This window comes from Nothobranchius furzeri, chromosome 11, assembly GCF_043380555.1.
Source record: "Nothobranchius furzeri strain GRZ-AD chromosome 11, NfurGRZ-RIMD1, whole genome shotgun sequence".
NCBI lineage: Eukaryota > Metazoa > Chordata > Actinopteri > Cyprinodontiformes > Nothobranchiidae > Nothobranchius > Nothobranchius furzeri.
Window position 1 is genome coordinate 34863922 of NC_091751.1, and position 23778 is coordinate 34887699.

The following is a 23778-nucleotide window of genomic DNA, read 5'->3' on the forward strand; positions in this document are numbered from 1 at the left end:
TAACATCGCATTCACACATAGGTTTCATACATCATATCGGGTTCCATCCATCACAGTAAATGTTAGTTAACCTGTCATGTTTTAATTGTTGGTGGTAAAATAAAATCTTACTTTTATAAACCTGACTCTTTTCTGAATCAAGTGTGTACAATACCTTAATAAATAAAGAATCCTAGAATCTTCTGATAAACACACAAAGACCAGGCAGGGTTGATATTCTATATTTAGATAGAGTATCACAGCTTATTGGTCATAAGGAGAGGTAATATATATTGAGCTCTTAAAGCAATCAATTTCCTAAACCCTACATATTACTTGAATGAATGAAGATCCAGCCTGTTGTAACCAGAACTGCAGCAGCGCGCGCGCACACATAAACACACAAAATTTCTATATATTTATATAAAATATTAAAGTTAAGCTCTTTCTAGAGTACTGTCTTGGTCTCCTCTAGGGTTGTCACAGTAACTGGTGTAGCAGTAAACCCCGGTAAAAAAGTTGACAAAAATAATAACAGTCTTGTTTTTAAAAAAATAAATTATCTGGGTGGATTACCGTGGCTGCGATGTAGGCGCGGTGACCCTTACCAGCCACCGTATCATCTGCTGAAGTTGCCGGCGGTACATGCATGCGTTGTTTACAGCCAAAACTTTCTTTAAGCTAAAGCTGAAATGATGGCCAAAGAAGGAGACGACAGCACTCAGGACATTTATTATCCCTCAAAGAAGACAAAGTCGGAAGTACGGGCATCTTTTGGATATTTGAAGAATGCCGAGGGAGTTTATAGAAGACGGCTATCCTGTTAGCAGCACATGCAGAAAAAGTGTCTGTGAAAGGCAGCAACGCTTCAAATCTCATGACACATCTGCGTGACCATCACCCACAACTCTACAGTCAACGCAAGGCAAGCTAACGTTAGCGATTTTGCTAAAATGCGTGATCCGAGGATTTGGGTTGAGGGAGAATGCAACGAGTCGCTAAAGCAGCCTGCATAAAAACCGTGTCGCGGACACCGCCATGTTGAAATGACGCTATGCATTACGGGGCTCCCAGGGGCAGATAAGAGTTGGTCTCTCTCCGAGAATAATTATGAATTTAACAATGATTACTGCCTGATGACATTTTCCCACATCTGCAAAGCTCACTGGAAGGACACAAAACAAGGACAATATTTTCCTGATATAGGGTTTATTACTCAAGTAAGGGTAAAAAAAAGTATCTGATTAGAAGGCTACTTGAGTACTGAGTATCATCTGGTCTAATATTTTTAAAATGATGACATCAAACAGACAAAAAATAAGAAGTTATAGGCAAATATTGGTATTTTAAAGACTAAAGGGGAAAAATGTTAACAAATAAATAACATAATTACAAAATAACACATTTTAGGCAAAATTTATGCACAAACTGAGGACAATATTTTCCTGATATACAGGGTTTACGTAGTTGTCTGAAAATGTAACAGGTTTAAAAAAATACCGCGATAATCCCGAAAATCGTGATCATTTTGGTCACAATAACCGAGGTTAAATTTTCACACCGTTACAACCCTAGTCTCCTCTACCCTCTTCTGGTGCACATCTTCTACAGGACATCCCATAAATAACTCATCACCCTAAAAGCCAAGCACACAGAACTAAACGGCCTCAGGACAGGACGGTAACCTGCTGCTCTCCACTCTCATCTACTGTTATTCTGGTGCAGGTGGAACCGAGCAGACCTCCCCTAAAGCATCTCATCTCTACATGAAGAAGCAGGTGCACCAAACTGGACCTCAGCAGCCCAGTCAGAACCACCAAGATAGAGACAGAAACAGGACCAAGGCTCTGAGACAGCCAGCCACCACACAAACCCAGAGCACCTGCATCAAAAACTCAAGTCAAATCTCTAAAGGAGCCAAAATTTATTTTTATGAGGTTCTTTGTCTAAATTAGGATCTAAAACATCAAGTTTAGAAAGAAAAAAAAAAAACAGCCAAAAGTTTTTATGTTTGAAATGTGAACAAGACTAAAAATAGCCATGAGTTCGATCACAGCGAACCAGGACTAAAAATACCACCTTAAATCTGTCAAACAGCGCCAAATTAAGGCGAATAAGGAGGCACAACTGACCAAAGACTCAAGAAATCCATCCTACACGAATGAACGACAACGTCATAACTGCTGAAGCTTTTAGGATTCTGAAAACGTGAAGCTGGTTCTGGCTGCAGCCCACAACTTTCAGCATGATCTATTGAGGGCATCTATAGAAGCGCTAGAATCAGGCCGATCAATTGGACTTAATTAAGACCCGCCGGGATCAGAAGGTCATGGACCAGAACCAGACTCACTAACCCGACCAGAACCAGATCATTAACCAGACCAGAACATTGCACATTGACACATTAGTTAAAATCTACATAATATAACAGGAAGTACATAGTCAAGAAAATTTTTACGGTTACATTAGGTATTCGAGAAAGCCTGCCTGAATAAACGAGTTTTCAGTGGTGATTTAAACTGGTTGATAGAAGAGACCATATGGATGTCTGATGGGGTACTCCCATAACCACGGAGCCTGCGAGCCAAAAGACCTGAGGCCCATACAGGATAGACGGAATTGAGGTATAACAAGCAGATTACTGGAAGTTGAGCAAAGTGTTCATGGTGGTGTATACAGACAGAGTACATCACGTAAATAACCAGGGGGCATGTTATTAAGAGTTTTAAAAGTTAAAAGTAATATTTTGAATTCAATGCAGTAACTTACTGGGAGCCAATGAAGCTCCTCAAGAATGGAAGTGATATGTTGAGAGGATGGTGTCCAAGTAATGGTATGTGCTGTTGCATTCTCTACCAACTGAAGTTTGTGAAGAAGTTTCTGTGGTAGACCAGCGAGTAGTCCAGACGAGATGTAACCAGGGCATTTACAAGTCTTGGTGTCAATCATATCCAAGGATGAATGTAACTGATGAATGTTGCATAAATTAAAGTACGCAGACCTAACCAATCAATTTACATGCACATTAAATAAGAGTGCTATCTAAGATAACACCCAAACTTTTACCTGAACGGACAATGAAGTAGGAGTATCATCAATATTGAGTGATAAGTTGTGCGATCTGACAGTTTTAGATTTGGTTCTACTATGAGGAGTTCTGTTTTATTACCATTAGGCTTCAAGAGATTATGAGCAAACCAGGTCTGTATTTCACTTACGCAGTTTGTTGTAGTCATAGAAGGTAGTGACTCAACCGATGAAGAAGAGATATACAGTTGAGTATCATCTGCGTAACAATGAAAGTTTACAATATACTTAATAAAGATTTCTCCTAGCAGGAGAATGTAGATGATAAAAAAAAAAAAAAAAAAACGGACCCAAAACTGAGGGACCCCACATGACACAGGCGTGAGGTGAGATTTGTATGGTATTACTTGAACAAAATGCGAACAGTCAGAAAGGTACGATTTGAGCCATGAAAGTGCAGTCCCATGTATGCCAATGGAGGATAGGCGCTTTAGAAGAATCTGATGTGACATTGTGTCAAACGCTGCCATCAAGTCCAAGTGCAGTAATATGCTAACTAGACCGGAGTGTGATGCCATCAAAAGGTCATGGGTGATTTTAGTCAGAGTAGTTTCAGTACTAGGGCTGGGCAATAAATCGAAAATTTATCGTTAGACATTTTTGACTCAGAGATACATTTTCTCATGTCAATAAATTTGATAATAAAAAAATAAATAGATGTGTGTTGGTTGGCAACATTCATGTCCCTTTAAGAAGCTGTACCACCTTGACATTAGGGTTGTCACGATACTAAAATTTCAAACTCGATTCGATACTTGAGAAAAACTCGATACTCGATTTCGATACTATTTAAAAACACCAATTTATTGAACAAGTTTATTCAAAAAATAACATTCCTCAATTTATATTACAAAAATTAAATGTTAAGAATTAAGTGTATAAAGTGCTTAAACCTTTCAAGTATCAGCATTTTTTAAAACGTGTATACAAAAACTGGTGAAAGTTAACACTTTAAATCATGAATTGTCTCACTATATACACACTATTTGCAGTGATGTTTTGCTGCTTAAACTCTGTTTAAGTTGCATTTATGTCATAAGATGTAATGCCATATGTTTTGTTCTGTACTCTTGAAAAACTCTATTGGTCAATAAAGGGAGAAAATGAATTTCTCCACAGTAGGACAAAGGTACATCTACCGGTAATCTTAGTAAAAACAGATTGGCGCACGGCAGTGACGTCATTAAAAGCGCCGGTTAGATTAGCCGTGGCTAGTCTGTTCACGCCTAGAAATCCCAGACCCGCTCCAAACGAACAGGGGGAATCACGTTAATGATTCCTAACAAAACCTTTCGACATTGAGATGTTTTGGTGCAGATAATGTCTTATTTCGAGGCTGCACCATGGGTGCCCGTCCGCACCCGTTATATGGATATACACTGATGGCGATTCGCAGATGGATCTAAATACCCCGGGGAATCCAAGTAGCACCAATGTTGTCAGCGTGAGTAAACAAACGTACTGCATGCTAGAAATTAAGTCCGGGTTGCAATAAACGGGAGTTTTCCTTTAAGCACATAAGCATGAATATACAACTACGTGTCGGACTTGGTATGCCAATTAAGTTGGGCTGTGAAGCGCCTCCCAAATTCGCTGTTTATGTTTTTGTTTATTTATTTGGCAGACAAAACTTGGATTGGAGACAACTCGCGTGGGAAATTGTAATGTAGCCATGCGGCGTCTTCTTCTTCTGTTTGTCTGGGAGGCGGAGGCTGCTGTACGGCATCTGGATGTCGTGCGTGTCGGCGTACTTGAAGAAGGCTGTGTATAATAGTCCATAATATCAATACCACAGGGATGGAATATCTAATTTAGATACCACTTTTAGTATCGATTTACATCTAGGTATCGATTTTTTTGACAACACTACTTGACATAATAAATTTGACAGTCCCATCTAGTGGACAACTTTTGTTTCTGCGCATAACTGTAGTTGTCGTTCATTTATTGTTAGAGGTGAAATCCTCAACATATCGTGATATTGATTTTTGGCCATATCGCCCAGCCCTATTCAGTACTGTGATTTTTTCTGAACCCAGACTGTAACTGTTCATACAAATGGTTGTCACTAACGTGGTCTTGAAGTTGAGTAGCCACCACTTTCTCCAACACTTTTGAAATGAAAAGCAGATTTGAAATAAGTCTGTAATTATTTCGATCAGTTATAGACAAGCTTGGTTTTTGAGAGTTGGTAAAATTATCGTGATTTTGAATTTTAATGGAACCACGCCCAAGTTAAGTTATGATGTTAATGAGAGGCAGTAATGATGGTAGTGCCAATTTAACCAGCGTTGTGGGGAGAGGATCCAGACTGCATATTGAACACTTTGAATGCGAGACAATTTCAGAGATTTTGGCATATCTACGTAGACTGAAATCAGATCAGGAGAGAATTAATTACAGAACTGGCAATGAATGTTGTTAAGACTGAATAAGTTGTGAATGAATGTTACCAGTCTTAGAGTAGAGAAAATCCATACAAGGTATCTGCAGGTTTAAGGGAGCCAAATTTAAGACTTTTTAAGACCTTTTTTAAGGCCACTTTGACCAAATTTAAGCTATAATTTCCAGCTATTGCCTGGAAACGGTGCTAACCACGTCGCGAACGTGGGATTAGCCATCCCGTTACCATTAAACTTTCACTTCCCCATGGCGCAAGCTCCCACTAGCTTAACCAGCTAATGTCCTCATCTAAAAATATCCCCTTTCACAACCAACTGAATGTGTACGGTTTCGCTTACGCCAATATCACACACAAAAAAGGTGAACACTAACTAGACATTCATGAAAATTTTATAGAAATTAAAGAATCTTTTTTATTGGGTCTTTGTGGTAATTTAAGACCTTTGGAAACTGCATTTAAGGATTATTTGTCATTTTTAAGGATTTTTAAGACCTTAAATTTGGAAAAGCAAATTTAAGACTTTTTAAGGACCCGCGGATAGCCTGCCATATATTGGCTGCAATTGTCATTTGAATTAAAATGATAGTTAAGGATATTTTGAGGCTTAATCAGTCTATTTAAAGTATTAGTGTCCTTGAGTTACCATTTGCAGAGCCAATTTGAGTGGCGTAATAAGTAGCTTTAGCTTCAGCGATTTCTTCTATATACTTTAGCAAATGGAGACGGTATTCATCCTTATGGCTTTGCAGTGCTGTTTTCCTACACAGTCTCCCCAGATGACGGCCTTAACGTTTTAGTTTGCGTAAGTTAGCTGTATACCACGGAGCAGAATTAGAAACAACCATAAATCCTCTAATATTAGCCTGTATTTAATTAACTGCTGGGTATCATATTTTAGCCTGTGTCGGAGTCGGTGAATAATGGCCGGTTTTTTATTGTGGCCGGGTGGAATGTGGTAACGAGCAAGTACGGGGGGGGGGGGGGGGGGGGGAGATTGTGTCATTCGTCACACTTTTGATTTGCCAGTGATAGACCGCGAGGGTAACTTTAACCGTGCGGAGACAAAGAGGAGGCGAAAATTTGATATCAAGTTCAAAGAGAACGTGCTGATTATGCTGCAGAACACTCTGGGGAGCAGTAGCAGGGGTTGTATGAACTAGTCACTAGTTGACTTCACCGCTCTATAGTGACTTTTTATGCCTGTCATCGACTAGTCGCTGTCACGTGATAATGACCGGCAAGATGCAGTTCATGGAAAAGACAGCAGCCTGCTGTCAGCAGGTGACAAGCTCCTGCGCGTCGGGAGGCAACGCACTGTGCCAGAGCGTCGATACTGACACCCGCCGTAAAACGGACATTTAACCAAATTGTGACGTTTACCCTCTTGCAATTTAACCTTCCCCTCACCCCCATCCTAACCTTAACCAGCTTGCGCATTCAAAGCTCTGATTGTTGACACGCTCCAGACATCTGCGTCCTGAGCACGGCCACAGTAACATTATCAAATCAGATGTCGCCACCTCAAAAACTAATTTAACACGCGATTGTTCATGTCGGCTCATTTCCTTTTATGTTTTCTGTCTTTTATTCTTTTATTTGTGCCTGATGCGTTTCGCTGCTGTGGATCAGGGCGCATCACCTGTTTTGTCCTCGGTGATGCACCTAACTGATGTGGCCGGCAAGCACTCCGCTGTTTTTGCGGTCGGTAGATCTTTTAGAACTGCAGTTCAAAGGTAACTCATGAGGTGAATATATATGAACCCAGGTAGCAGTTTTTCTTTAGGATTGAGAGGAGATGCAGGAAGATAATAAACAGGCAGGACATAAAAATAGTCAAATAAAAACAAGTTAGTTTTTGTACCTGGTGGTTGCAACAAACAGACACCATTGAAGGTAATCAGAAGTGAGGAACAGAAAATGAAATAATTATTTTAATGTTTAGAGCAGCAGGAACTCCGAGAGGCTGCAGGCGCATCAGTGAGTTTGCGGCTGCTGCGCAGGGGGAGGGGGGAGAGGGCTTAACTTTGAAAATGTGGGCGCAATTTTAATTGTCAAAAACTCCAGCGAACCATTAGTTCATTTTGCTCAAATAGAAATTGAGGCCTGCCTCTAATTCTGGTCCTCCTTCCAATAAAGGCCTGGCGCTTGATGGGCTTGAGTCAAATACAGGCCCGGGCCTGTATTAGAGGATTTACGGTATTCGTGTTTTCAGAGGAGCCAGGTCGTCAAAGATATTCTGTAATTCATCATCATAATGGGAGTAGGTCATCAGGAGATGATGAGCAATCTCATATTCAGCATATTTAAATTTTTTATCTTCTGAGTATTTCTGTTACGTTTTCTTGTTGTTTATTTATAATTTTACTCTCCTTTTTGCTCCCGTAATGAATGTAATTGCTGATGTGACACCAAACTTTCCCCACTGAGGGACAACAGACATTTTCTATTATATCCATCCATCTGTACTCTTCCTAGCTCCTATTTTAAAGTAGGTTAGATCTTTTTTCACAGGCCAACAACAACAAAAAAAAAACAATAATTCTCTTAAATGAAAATATCTCATCTAATAGCTTTCATGCTTTAGAGCAGAAAAAGTGCATAAAACCAAAATTGTAGCTCAGTTCGCTCCACTCTGATTTACTGTGATGCTCACCTGTTCCAGCCAGACACCTGCACCTGTGGGGTTGGGTTCTAAGCTGAGGAAGGAGCTGTGTTGTTCTGTTCATCTTCATCACAAACAAAAAGTGCTCACACAGGTTTGTGCTGCTGAACATGGAAAGCATCTGAGCAGCTAGGCCACACAGTTGGGTTGGTGTCGGGCAGGAGAGATAAAAGCTGTAGCAGCTACAGAGTCATTCTGACTGGAGCGTGTCGCTAAACTGGAGTTAAATCAACTCCGTCTGGAGGTTGGTTGGTGAGCTGTCTATGTCGGACAGGAACAGATTACTGAGCGGTTGAAATCTCAATTTCTGGGCTTAAACTCGGCGCTGAGTAGGAGAGTGTTTACAACTCGTCCAAAATTGAGGACGGAGACACTGCAGACACAACTGCTTGTAGCATGGACACTAATGACTAAGGACATTCTGGTTTTTCTCTTTGAAGAAGAAGAAGAAGAAAATATCTATTCTATAGCGCCTCTCAAGATAAAAATCACGAGGCACTTCACAAAAACAAAAAATGTAAAAGTAAAAATATAACTTAGAAAATGGTTAAAAATATATTTAAAATTAGCAAAAAATAGACAATTGTGATTAAGATGAAGTGTGACAATTGTGATGAAGCATAAACATGTATTCACATTTCCATCTTTCTTGAAACACCATTCCTTCTGCACCAATCTTTTCCTTCCTGAACCTTTAGGGATAATTTGTGGATAGCTACTTTCACTTGTCGCACACGGATGTGGATACACTGTGACCTAGTGGCAGAATACTAGCGGTGTAACAGTTCATAGGGGTTATTCGAACAGTTTCGGTTCGGTCCACTTGCGTACTGTTTCGGTTTATTTGTTCCATTAAATTATGAATTTTTCACACATCTGCGTGATTTAAGTACAGCAGATAAAAGTTCCTCGGCGAGTTCCTGCACGGACGCTGTAGAGTGATGCATGATGGTTTCACGCTCCCAATCGCTGTCAAAAAAATGTGATCTGCAAATTCTGATCAACGTCTTTCAGAGCAGGTCAAACCAGTTGACTGTCGCTGGCTCTAACTGTGGAGTCTGTGTAGAGACAGCATCGTGTCGCCTCTCCCCCCCTTCTCTCACACTGAGCAGGCCTGCAGCGACAAACATGTCTGCTGAACTTTAGCGCTGTGACAACTGATGTAAAGTTTTCATCCTACAATAAAAATACGGCACGGAGGACGCTTATTATTTAATACGAGTTTTAAAGTAGAAACTCTGGGCTGTGTGAGGTGAGTTAAGAAATAAAAACATGTCAAACACAACACTCGTCTGTATGAGAGTGAGCTGCGCAAATCATAGACAAGAATATGTAGACGCCCCATTGGGGTGCTGGAGAGTGTAACAGCATTACCGCCATGTTGGATGGGTCTCCAAAATCAATGCAGATGAGCAACTATGCCCGTTCCTGTGCAGTCTACGGTTACAACAATCAGTGTACTATTGAAAACAGATCATGTGGGATTACAAGTGACTGTTCTGGCCTATCTGATATGATTTTATATTTATTTTGTTTAATTGTATTTATATTTTAATTATCATGCCGTACCTTGTGTTTGATTTGTAAAAAGCTTGATATAATGTTGATGACCCAATGAATTATAGACCAATATCTAACCTTCCATTTTTATCCAAAGTCCTGGAGAAAATAGTGGCCATCCAAGTATGTGAGCATTTAAACACTAATGATCTGTTCGAGGAATTTCAGTCTGGTTTTAGAGAGCATCACAGCACTGAAACTGCATTAGTGAAAGTTACAAATGATATTCTCATGGCCTCAGATAAGAATCTTTTGTCTGTTCTAGTCTTGTTAGACCTCAGTGCTGCCTTTGACACAGTTGATCACAATGTTCTTTAAGAAAGGCTTGAACATGTTGTAGGGATCAAAGGAACAGTGCTAGGCTGGTTTTAATCCTACTTGTCTGATAGATTTTATTTTGTAAATGTACATGACAAATCTTCATACTCCACGGTAGGGTTGTCACTGTAACCGGTGTAGCGATAAACCCCGGTAAAAAAAAAAGTTGACAAAAATAATAACAGTCTTGTTTTAAAAAAAAACTATATTATCTCGGTGGACAACCATGGCTGTGGTGTAGGCGTGGTGACCCTTACCAGCCACCGAATCATCTGCTGAAGTTGCCGGCGGCACATGCGCACTTTGTTTACAACCAAAACTTTCTTGAAGCTAAAGCTGAAATAATGGCCAAAGGAGGAGACGGCAGTACTCAGGAGGACATTTATTATCCCTCAAAGAAGACAAAGTCGGAAGTATGGGCATTTTTTGGATATTTGAATAATGCCGAGGGACAGATGAAAGAAGACGGCTATCCTGTTTGCAGCACGTGCAGAAAAAGTGTCTGTGAAAGGCAGCAACGCTTCGCTATATAAAGCAGCCGCAGCGCCGCTACCTGCATATAAACCGTGTCGCGGACACCCCCATACTGAAATGACGCTATGCATTACGGGGCTCCCAGGGGCAGATGAGAGTTGGTCTCTCTCAGAGAATAATTATGAATTTAACAATGATTACTGCCTGATGACATTTTCCCAAATCTGCAAAGCTCACTGGAAGGACACAAACCGAGGACAATATTTTCCTGATATAGGGTTTATTACTCAAAGGTAAAAAAAGTATCTGATTAGAAGGCTACTTGAGTATCATCTGGTCTAATATTTGTAAAATGATGACATCAAACAGACAAAAATTAAGAAGTTATGGGCAAATATTGCTATTTTAAAGACTAAAGGAGAAAAATGTAAACAAATAAACAACATTACAAAATAACAAATTTTTGGCAAAAATTTGACACAAACTGAGGACAATATTTTCCTGATATACAGGGTTTATGTAGTTGTCTGAAAATGTAACACGTTTAAAAAAATGCTGCGGTAATACCAAAAACCGTGATAATTTTGGTCACAATAACCGTGAGGTTAAATTTTCACACCGTGACAACCCTACTCCACAGTTACTTGTTGAGTACCAAAGGGTTCAGTGCTTGAACCAATTCTTTTTACTATATATGTGCTTCCAATTGGTAAAATCATTAGACAGCATGGGACAAACTTTCACTGTTATGCTGACAATACTCAGTTATATTTATCCATTAACCCTGATGAACCTAATCGGTTAGTTAGATTACATGCTTGTCTTGAAGACCTAAAAAATTGGATGACTCAAAACTTTTTGCTTTTAAATCAAGACAAGACGGAAGTTCTCATCATTGGACCAGAAATTCAGAAAAGGAAATTGCTTAGTCAAGACCTGAATGGCATTAAATTAGTCTCCAAGAACAAAGCAGGGAACCTTGGTGTTATCTTCGACCAGGACATGTCATTCAAATCCCACGGTAAACGGGTTTGTAGAATTTCCTTTTTCCACCTTCAGAATATTGCTAAGATTAGATGCATCCTTTCCAGGGGTGATGCTGAAAAACTAGTTCATGCATTTATTACATCAAGACTAGATTACTGTAATTCATTACTCTCAGGAAGTCCACAGAATGTAGTTAAAAGTCTTCAGCTTGTCCAAAATGCTGCAGCTAGAGTTCTGATGAGAATTAAAAAGAGATCACATCTCTCCTGTCTTAGCTCCCCTACATTGGATGTCTGTTAAATTCAGAATAGATTTTAAGATCCTCCTTCTCACAAATAAAGCTCTTAATAATCAAGCTCCATCGTACATCAGTGACCTGATTGTTCCATACGTTCCTAACCAAGCACTTCGCTCTCAGACTGCAGGTTTACTAGTGGTTCCCAGAATATCTAAAAATAGGATGGGAGGCAGATCTTTTAGCTATCAGGCTCTGCTCTTGAGCAACCAACTCCCAGCTTTAGTCCTTGAGGCAGACACCTTGTCTACTTTTAAGACTATGCTCAAAACATTTTTATTTGACAGGGTCTATGGTTAAAATCTGATGTTAGCCTATATCTGGACAAGTGGGGGAGTAGAGGGAGGTGGAGTGTACAGTCGGTAAAGACGGCTCTCCCTTGCCCTGCCTCCAACATGCCTCCATCTAAAAGACTAGGTTATCCAGTTATCTCTGTAGTTATGTTGCTATAGGCTTAAGCCTGGTTTATGCTTCTCCGTCAGCTCCGAAAGGGACAGACACGCACAGATTGACGGAAGCATTTTGCTTCCATACTTCTCTGTCTCCTGGAGAGTGTTGCAAAGCAATTCCTCGGCAGGACAACAGAGGGCGTAGCGCTGTTCTGTGGTATCCTGTCATGTATCGGTCCAAGATAGTGTGTTTATATTGTGTTTTTTGTGTATATAAGAGACTTTTAACAGGGACATATTTGTCTCTCATGTCTTCATGCGCTCCCCACCTCTAAACCCATGTTTCCTGTCATTTCCGTCCACAAATAAAACGCTTGCTGTGCATCTTTTCACTCCTCCAGTCACGGGGGAATTAAACGTTCATACTTTTAGAGTTTTTTCGCGAGGTATTCTTCAAACTTCTCCGTGTCTGCCGTTTGTTATCCTCGGCTCTTTGCAACGGCGGCGCTGTAAACAACAGCAGCGTCCTGACCAATCACAAGCTTGCATAATCAGTCTCGTTTGACGGATGTTTAAAAAAGTGGGCTCGACTCCGTACGTACTTGCGTGCCTGCCGGAGCCCTACGCAAGGACGGATAATGGCGTTGTGTGTCTCCGCACTGACTCAGACGGAGAAGCATAAATCAGGCTTTAGACTGCTGGAGGACATACTGACCACTTTCCACACTCTACTACTTTCGTCTACAATCTGCTCTTTAACTGTATTATTTCCTGCTATTTCAGCTGTTAACTTTCATTTTTTTCTAAGTGTTATTCTGTAAGTGTAAAGCATCTTGGAAGGTTCTAGGACTCTATAAGGCACCATATGACATATAGGCCAATGAACTTAGGTGTTTAAAACTCAGGTGAGATTAATGTTACTTCCTTTCCTCTGAGTGGTTCTGACAGCTCATCAGCTGCAGGTTCTGGTCTGTCGTTTCCCTGAACAGCACATGGACACCACTCATGCACATGTCATTTTCGTTGATTTCTCCAGTGAAATTTAACACAATTCACCCTGATGTACTTTGCCAGAAACTCCAGAAGACACAGGTGGGGGCCTCAACTATTGCCTGGATTAAAGACTACCTGACAAACAGACCACCGTTTGTGAGGCTGAAGAACTGCACATCAAACCAGGCGATCAGTAACATTGGAGCACCACAGGGGACTGTACTCTCACCATTCCCTTTCACCCTGTACACATCAGACTTCCAGTACAAATCAGAGACCTGTGTACAGAAGGTAGATCTACAGAAATACTCAGATGACTCTGCAGTTGTCGGGTGTATCAGAGATGGACAGCAAGCTGAGTACAGAGAGCCGGTGGAGCGCTTTGTGGCATGGTGTGGAAACAATCATCTGACCTTGAACATGAACAAAACAAAGGAGATGATTTTAGACTTCAGAAGAAACAGGGTGGAGTCAAACACTGTTTCCATCATGGGAGAAGAAGTGGAGGTGGTTGAGGAAAACAAATACCTTGGAGTTCACCTGGACAACAAACTGGACTGGAGAAAGAACAGCAAAGCCGTTTACAAGGGACACAGCAGACTGCACTTCTTGAGGATGCTTAGGTCCTTCAATGTCTGTAGCAAGATGCTGCAGATCTTCTACAAGTCTGTTGTTGAGAGTGTAATCTCTTCAGCCATCATCTGTTGGGGTAGTAGAATCTGAAGCAGGGACCTGAAAAGGCTCAACAGCCTAATAACAAAGGCTGGTTCTGTTCTGGGGGCGACTGTGGAACCACTGGAGGAGATAATGCAAAGAAGGATTCTCCAGAGAATCAAGAAAATTATGGACAACCCTGAGTATTTTCTTCACAAGACTGTACGACAGAGGCTTCTTCAGTTTCGCTGCAACACTGACCGCTACTGGAGATCCTTCCAGCCAACAGCCATTGTAATATACAACAACTCTTTGATGACTTGATTATTATTATTATTCTGAGCTACTACTGAGGGGCGACGGTGGCACAGGAGTTAAGTGCTCGCCCCGCAATCGGAAGGTTGCAGGTTCGAGCCCCGCTCAGTCTGTCGCTGTCATTGTGTCCTTGGGCAAGACACTTAACCCACGTTGCCTGCTGGTGGTGGTCGGAGGGACTGGTGGCGCCAGTGCTCGGCAGCCTCGCCTCTGTCAGTGCGCCCCAGGGCAGCTGTGGCTACATTGTAGCTCATCCCCACCAGTGTGTGAATGTGTGTGTGAATGGGTGAATGACTGATTGTGTTGTAAAGCGCCTTGAGGGGTTCCAGGACTCTAGAAGGCGCTTTATCAAATACAGGCCATTTACTACAGCAATCAATTTCCCTCTGGGATTAATAAAGTATTTTGAATTTGAATTTGAATTGAATTTGAATGTGCAACCGCCTTCCCCTGATTCTCCCTGACAGCCAATCAAGGCTCAAAGTTGGAGAAAACAAAGCCTCTGATTGGTCGATGCCATGAGCCAAAAACAAAAAACAGCCAATAGAATTGCTTTCTGTCATACAGTTAGAAGCTGAGTATGTTTAATCCATCAGCAATGTCTGAAAGGCAAGGAGCAGAAATTTGATGCCACATTATATTGAAGTTTGTTGGTTGTTATGGATTTTTAAGATTCTCTGAACATCAGTGTTTCTGACTACTGTCCTGTGACAGCAGCATGTCACGCACACACAAAGTTGATGTGGTCACAGTTTCTGCTCACAGCTTCAGTTGGACTTAAACCTTATATATACAAGTAGCCATCCACTGGAAGCAGAACGAGTTCACTGGTTTCAGCTGCATGAGTACATGGTGTTCCATGTTGCAGGGATGCTACTATGAAAAAACTGTCAGTGTGACATTAATCCTCTGAAGGATTTTGTATAAATACAAAACTCTGAGTGTGACAGCTGTAAAACTAAACATTTATCCTAGTTCTAGATTTACACTCATATGTCCAGTCTACAGTTACCGTTCCAGTCTATTGTTAACAGTGCGGGCTACAGTCGCAGGTCTACTCTACAGTTATTAGTCCAATCTCTAATCACAGGTCTACTCTGCAGTTATGAGTACAGTCTATACTTGCAGCTGCTGTCTACTGTCACAGATCTACAGATCCATTTTTGTTACAGGTCCGGTCTACGGTCTAAAGTCTAGACTACAGGTACAGGTCTGGTCTATAGTCTACAGTCTAAACTACAGGTATAGGTCCAGTCTATAGTCTACAGTCTAAACTACAGGTACAGGTCCAGTCTACAGTCTAGACTGCAGGTACAGGTCCAGTCTACAATCTAGACAACAGATACAGGTCCAGTCTATAGTCTACAGTCTAAACTACAGGTAGAAGAAGAAGAAAATATCATTTCTATAGCGCCTCTCAAGATAAAAATCACGAGGCGCTTCACAAAAACAAAAAATATAAAAATTGTAAAAATATAAAAAAGCATTTTGAAAATTTTTAAAAATATATTTTAAATGAGCAAGAATAAGCTATTGCGATTAAAAAAATGTTAAGAAAGAGAGAGTGAATAGGAAAGAGGGAAATCAGTGGATCCTGAGGAAGGTGGAATAGGTGGGGAGAGCAGAATAAAGAGAGAGTGGTGAAGAAGGTCATACAAAAGCCAGCTTGAACAAGTTAGTCTTCAGCTGCTTTTTAAAGGAGTCCACTGAGTCCACTGATCTCAGGCTCAGGGGGAGAGAGTTCCAGAGTCTGGGGGCCACAGCAGCAAATGATCGGTCACCTTTGGTCTTTAGCTTGGTGCGCTGCACAACCAGTAGGCTTTGATCACTGGACCTCAGGGACCTGCTGGGGGTGTAAGGACTAAGAAGATCACCAATGTAAGATGGTGCTTGTCCATGTAAGGCCCTATAGACCAGAACCAGGATCTTGAAATGAACCCTGAAGTTTATTGGCAGCCAGTGAAGCTGGAGGAGAAGCGGGGTGATGTGGGTGTGTATGGAGGACTTTGTCAGAAGCCGAGCACAGGCATTCTGAACCAACTGTAGACGGTTCAGGGAGGTTCTGCTCAGACACGTGAAAAGAGAGTTACAGTAGTCTAAGCGTGAGGAGATGAAGGTGTGGAGAACTGTCTCAAGTTCAGACCGAGACAGAATGGGACTCAGCTTAGCAATGTTCCTGAGATGGAAGAAGGAAGAGCGAACAAGGGAACTGACATGAGAATCCAGGGTGAGAGCTGGGTCAAAGGTCACGCCAAGATTCCTGACGGAAGGTTTGGTGTGGCAAGCAAGCTGACCAAGAGAGTCTCTGACTTTGGGAACCAGCTTGTCTGGGGCACAGATGAGGATCTCAGTCTTATCTTCATTCAGCTGAAGAAAGCTCCCAGCCATCCAGGCTTTGATAGAGTCTAAGCAGGTGTGTAACAGCTGCAGCTTAGACATCTCATGGGGCTTAAAGGAGATGTACAGATGGATGTCATCTGCATAAAGATGGTAGGAGATTCATTTGAAGGAGCTCAGGATGTGCTGAAGAGGAAGCAGATAGAGGAGGAAGAGTAGAGGCCCCAGCACAGAACCTTGTGGGACACCATGGGTAAGAGAGGTGGTGGAGGACCTAAACTTGGAGACGACCACAGAAAAGGAGCGCTCAGAGAGATAAGAGGAGAACCACTCCAGAGCAGATCCTGATAGGCCTACCCAGTCTCTCAGCCTCTCCAGTAGCAGGTGATGGTCAACAGTGTCAAAGGCTGCAGTCAGGTCCAGCAGGACCAGAACAGAACAGTCCCCTGCATCACTGAGTCAGAAGGTCATTAGAGACCCTAAGAAGAGCTGTTTCAGTAGAATGAGCTCTACGAAAACCTGACTGGAAGCTATCATAGATGTTATGTTCATCAAGAGCAGCTGTGAGTTGTTTAGCCACAACCTTTTCCAAGATCTTGGAGATGAACGGAAGTTTAGAGATGGGTCTGAAGCTGCTATGGAGAGAGGGGTTGAGACTCGGTTTTTTAAGAAGCGGGTGGATTACAGCGTTGGTACAGGTCCAGTCTACAGTCTAAACTAATGGTACAAGTTCAGTCTACAGTCTAGACTACAGGTACAGGTCCAGTATACAATCTAAAGTCTGGACTACAAGTACAGGTCCAGTCTACAATCTAAAGTCTAGACTACAGGTACAGGTCCAGTCTACAGTCTAGACTGCAGGTTCAGGTCCAGTCTACAGCCCAGACTACAGGTACAGGTCCAGTCTACAGTCTAGACTACAGGTACGGGTCCAGTCTATAGTCTACAGCCCAGACTACAGGTACAGGTCCAGTCTACAGTCTAGACTACAGGTACAGGTCCAGTCTACAGTCTAGACTACAGGTATGGGTCCAGTCTATAGTCTACAGCCCAGACTACAGGTACAGGTCCAGTCTACAGTCTAGACTACAGGGACGGGTACAGTCTATACTTTACAGTCTAAACTACAGGTACAAGTCCAGTCTACAGTCTAGACTACAGGTACAGGTCCAATCTATAGGTTACAGTCTAGACTACAGGTACAGGTCCAGTCAACAGTCTAGACTACAGGAACAGGTCCAGTCTATAGTCTACAGTCTAAACTACAGGTACAAGTTCAGTCTACAGTCTAGACTACAGGTACAGGTCCAGTCTACAATCTAAAGTCTAGACTACAGGTACAGGTCCAGTCTACAGTCTAGACTACAGGTTCAGGTCCAGTCTACAGTCTACAGCCCAGACTACAGGTACAGGTCCAGTCTACAGTCTAGACTACAGGTACAGGTCCAGTCTACAGTCTAGACTACAGAAAAAGGTCCAGTCTATAGTTTACAGTCTAGACTACAGGTACAAGTCCAGTCTACAGTCTAGACTACAGGGACAGGTACAGTCTATACTTTACAGTCTAAACTACAGGTACAAGTCCAGTCTACAGTCTAGACTACAGGTACAGGTCCAGTCTACAGTCTAGACTACAGGAACAGGTCCAGTCTATAGTCTACAGTCTAAACTACAGGTACAAGTTCAGTCTACAGTCTAGACTACAGGTACAGGTCCAGTCTACAGTCTAGACTACAGGTTCAGGTCCAGTCTACAGTCTAGACTACAGGTACGGGTCCAGTCTATAGTCTACAGCCCAGACTACAGGTACAGGTCCAGTCTACAGTCTAGACTACAGGTACCGGTCCAGTCTACAGTCTAGACTACAGGTACGGGTCCAGTCTACAATCTAAAGTCTAGACTACAAGTATAGGTCCAGTCTACAATCTAAAGTCTAGACTACAGGTACAGGTCCAGTCTACAGTCTAGACTACAGGTTCAGGTCCAGTCTACAGTCCAGACTACAGGTCCAGGTCCAGTCTACAGTCTAGACTACCGGTACGGGTCCAGTCTATAGTCTACAGCCCAGACTACAGGTACAGGTCCAGTCTACAGTATAGACTACAGGTACGGGTCCAGTCTATAGTCTACAGCCCAGACTACAGGTAAAGGTCCAGTCTACAGTATAGACTACAGGTACGGGTCCAGTCTATAGTCTACAGCCCAGACTACAGGTACAGGTCCAGTCTACAGTCTAGACTACAGGTACAGGTCCAGTCTACAGTCTAGACTACAGGTACAGGTACAGTCTATAGTTTACAGTCTAAACTACAGGTACAAGTCCAGTCTACAGTCTAGACTACAGGTCCAGGTCCAGTCTACAATCTAGACAACAGATACAGGTCCAGTCTATAGTCTACAGTCTAAACTACAGGTAGAAGAAGAAGAAAATATCATTTCTATAGCGCCTCTCAAGATAAAAATCACGAGGCGCTTCACAAAAACAAAAACAAAAAATATAAAAATTGTAAAAATATAAAAAAGCATTTTGAAAATTTTTAAAAATATATTTTAAATGAACAAGAATAAGCTATTGCGATTAAAAAAATGTTAAGAAAGAGAGAGTGAATAGGAAAGAGGGAAATCAGTGGATCCTGAGGAAGGTGGAATAGGTGGGGAGAGCAAAATAAAGAGAGTGGTGAAGAAGGTCATACAAAAGCCAGCTTGAACAAGTTATTCTTCAGCTGCTTTTTAAAGGAGTCCACCGAGTCCACTGATCTCAGGCTCAGGGGGAGAGAGTTCCAGAGTCTGGGGGCCACAGCAGCAAATGATCGGTCACCTTTGGTCTTTAGCTTGGTGCGCTGCACAACCAGTAGGCTTTGATCACTGGACCTCAGGGACCTGCTGGGGGTGTAAGGACTAAGAAGATCACCAATGTAAGATGGTGCTTGTCCATGTAAGGCCCTATAGACCAGAACCAGGATCTTGAAATGAACCCTGAAGTTTATTGGCAGCCAGTGAAGCTGGAGGAGAAGCAGGGTGATGTGGGTGTGTATGGAGGACTTTGTCAGAAGCCGAGCACAGGCATTCTGAACCAACTGTAGACGGTTCAGGGAGGTTCTGCTCAGACACGTGAAAAGAGAGTTACAGTAGTCTAAGCGTGAGGAGATGAAGGTGTGGAGAACTGTCTCAAGTTCAGACCGAGACAGAATGGGACTCAGCTTAGCAATGTTCCTGAGATGGAAGAAGGAAGAGCGAACGAGGGAACTGACATGAGAATCCAGGGTGAGAGCTGGGTCAAAGGTCACGCCAAGATTCCTGACGGAAGGTTTGGTGTGGCAAGCAAGCTGACCAAGAGAGTCTCTGACTTTGGGAACCAGCTTGTCTGGGGCACAGATGAGGATCTCAGTCTTATCTTCATTCAGCTGAAGAAAGCTCCCAGCCATCCAGGCTTTGATAGAGTCTAAGCAGGTGTGTAACAGCTGCAGCTTAGACATCTCATGGGGCTTAAAGGAGATGTACAGATGGATGTCATCTGCATAAAGATGGTAGGAGATTCATTTGAAGGAGCTCAGGATGTGCTGAAGAGGAAGCAGATAGAGGAGGAAGAGTAGAGGCCCCAGCACAGAACCTTGTGGGACACCATGGGTAAGAGAGGTGGTGGAGGACCTAAACTTGGAGACGACCACAGAAAAGGAGCGCTCAGAGAGATAAGAGGAGAACCACTCCAGAGCAGATCCTGATAGGCCTACCCAGTCTCTCAGCCTCTCCAGTAGCAGGTGATGGTCAACAGTGTCAAAGGCTGCAGTCAGGTCCAGCAGGACCAGAACAGAACAGTCCCCTGCATCACTGAGTCAGAAGGTCATTAGAGACCCTAAGAAGAGCTGTTTCAGTAGAATGAGCTCTACGAAAACCTGACTGGAAGCTATCATAGATGTTATGTTCATCAAGAGCAGCTGTGAGTTGTTTAGCCACAACCTTTTCCAAGATCTTGGAGATGAACGGAAGTTTAGAGATGGGTTTGAAGCTGCTATGGAGAGAGGGGTTGAGACTCGGTTTTTTAAGAAGCGGGTGGATTACAGCGTTGGTACAGGTCCAGTCTACAGTCTAGACTACAGGAACAGGCCCAGTCTATAGTCTACAGTCTAAACTACAGGTACAAGTTCAGTCTACAGTCTAGACTACAGGTACAGGTCCAGTATACAATCTAAAGTCTGGACTACAAGTACAGGTCCAGTCTACAATCTAAAGTCTAGACTACAGGTACAGGTCCAGTCTACAGTCTAGACTGCAGGTTCAGGTCCAGTCTACAGCCCAGACTACAGGTACAGGTCCAGTCTACAGTCTAGACTACAGGTACGGGTCCAGTCTATAGTCTACAGCCCAGACTACAGGTACAGGTCCAGTCTACAGTCTAGACTACAGGTACAGGTCCAGTCTACAGTCTAGACTACAGGTACGGGTCCAGTCTATAGTCTACAGCCCAGACTACAGGTACAGGTCCAGTCTACAGTCTAGACTACAGGTACAGGTCCAGTCTATAGTTTACAGTCTAGACTACAGGTACAAGTCCAGTCTACAGTCTAGACTACAGGTACAGGTACAGTCTATAGTTTATAGTCTAAACTACAGGTACAAGTCCAGTCTACAGTCTAGACTACAGGTCCAGGTCCAATCTATAGGTTACAGTCTAGACTAAAGGTACAGGTCCAATCTACAGTCTAGACTACAGGTATAAGTTCAGTCTACAGTCTAGACTACAGGTACAGGTCCAGTCTACAATCTAAAGTCTAGACTACAAGTACAGGTCCAGTCTACAGTCTAGAACACAGGTTCAGATCCAGTCTACAGCCCAGACTACAGGTACAGGTCCAGTCTACAATCTAGACTACAGGTATGGGTCCAGTCTATAGTCTACAGCCCAGACTACAGGTACAGGTCCAGTCTACAGTCTAGACTACAGGTACGGGTCCAGTCTATAGTCTACAGCCCAGACTACAGGTACAGGTCCAGTCTACAGTCTAGAGTACAGGTACAGGTCCAGTCTACAGTCTAGACTACAGAAACAGGTCCAGTCTACAGTCTAGACTACAGAAACACGTCCAGTCTATAGTTTACAGTCTAGACTACAGGTACAAGTCCAGTCTACAGTCTAGACTACAGGGACAGGTACAGTCTATACTTTACAGTCTAAACTACAGGTACAAGTCCAGTCTACAGTCTAGACTACAGGTACAGGTCCAATCTATAGGTTACAGTCTAGACTACAGGTACAGGTCCAGTCTACAGTCTAGACTACAGGAACAGGTCCAGTCTATAGTCTACAGTCTAAACTACAGGTACAAGTTCAGTCTACAGTCTAGACTACAGGTACAGGTCCAGTCTACAATCTAAAGTCTAGACTACAGGTACAGATCCAGTCTACAGTCTAGACTACAGGTTCAGGTCCAGTCTACAGTCTACAGCCCAGACTACAGGTACAGGTCCAGTCTACAGTCTAGACTACAGGTACAGGTCCAGTCTACAGTCTAGACTACAGAAACAGGTCCAGTCTATAGTTTACAGTCTAGACTACAGGTACAAGTCCAGTCTACAGTCTAGACTACAGGGACAGGTACAGTCTATACTTTACAGTCTAAACTACAGGTACAAGTCCAGTCTACAGTCTATACTCAGGGGTGGACATTAACTTCAAAACCAACCGGCCAGCCGGGCCGGTAACTCTGAATATTTACCGGCCCTGCCAAGAATCTACCGGCCCCACTGGTCAGCTGCCAAAACGAGTCAAAATAACAACTGAACCGTTTTAAATGATAATGATGAGATTCAACTGGCAGAAACATTTGGTTCACACCATAGGCTCTCTCTCTCTCTCTCTCTCTCTCTCTCTCTCTCTCTCTCTCTCTCTCTCTCTCTCTCTCTCTCTCTCTCTCTCTCTCACTCACTCACTCACTCACTCACTCACTCACTCACTCACTCACTCACTCACTCACACACACACACACACACGAGAGAGAGAGAGGAAAAGAGCTGAGGAAATGGAGGAAAAACTACAGCTGAGCCGAGGCGCGCCTCGACTGGGGGGCGCGCCTGATCCGAACTGAGCAGCGGCCGAATTTCGTGAGCGATTCGCTTCTCAGCGCTTCCGCGGCCGGTGTGTCCCCGGCGTAAACGCCGGCTTTCAGCCACTCCCCCTGCTGCTTCCGTCTGCTCTCGTCTGTTTTCCAGGCGAGCTGCTGCTCAACTCGAACACGGTCATTCTCTGCGCCTCCCGTCTTCTTTAAACCGCCAAGAATCATTCCTCCTACGCACACGCTTCTCTGCTTCATACCGTTTCGAACTGTCTCGCTTCTCCTCACCAGTTTTAAAGCGTTTTGCCGGAGATTTCATCAAGAAATCCCATTCCTGTGCCGGCGGCATCTCCCTGCGTGCTCGTGTGTTTCTAGCGTGGTTCCACTTCGTCTTTAACAGTGAACTTGTAGTTCACGTGACTATAACTAGAATCGTGCAGTACGTGCACGAATTGTACAAGTGCAGTACGTGGCTAGAGGCGCGCAGGTTTACGCGCGCGAAACGAAAACGGCAGCTTCCTACAGGGCGGGGCCATGATGCAGGTGAAAGCCGGTGTGTAAATGACAAATAAAGCTTGGGCGCCACCGGGGCGGTAAGTCGTCAAGTATTTACCGCCCGACGAGAAAATTTAGCGCCATTGGCGCTCGGGCGCTTTAACGGTCCACCCCTGATACTACATGTACAGGTCCAATCTATAGGTTACAGTCTAGACTACAGGTACAGGTCCAGTCTACAGTCTAGACTACAGGAACAGGTCCAGTCTATAGTCTACAGTCTAAACTACAGGTACAAGTTCAGTCTACAGTCTAGACTACAGGTACAGGTCCAGTCTACAGTCTAGACTACAGGTTCAGGTCCAGTCTACAGTCCAGACTACAGGTCCCGGTCCAGTCTACAGTCTAGACTACCGGTACGGGTCCAGTCTATAGTCTACAGCCCAGACTACAGGCACAGGTCCAGTCTACAGTATAGACTACAGGTACGGGTCCAGTCTATAGTCTACAGCCCAGACTACAGGTAAAGGTCCAGTCTACAGTATAGACTACAGGTACGGGTCCAGTCTATAGTCTACAGCCCAGACTACAGGTACAGGTCCAGTCTACAGTCTAGACTACAGGTACAGGTACAGTCTATAGTTTACAGTCTAAACTACAGGTAAAAGTCCAGTCTACAGTCTAGACTAGAGGTACAGGTCGAATCTATAGGTTACAGTCTAGACTACAGGTGCAGGTCCAGTCTATAGTTTACAGTCTAGACTACAGGTGCAGGTCCG

The 23778-nt window shown here is 43.1% G+C and overlaps 1 protein-coding gene across 18 annotated transcripts in view; it reads right to left on the bottom strand.

Annotated features, from left to right (window-relative positions):
* dlg1b (discs large MAGUK scaffold protein 1b) overlaps positions 1-23778 on the bottom strand; it is a 123639-nt gene that overhangs the window by 42751 nt on the left and 57110 nt on the right. The gene's annotated exons all lie outside the window — the stretch shown is intronic.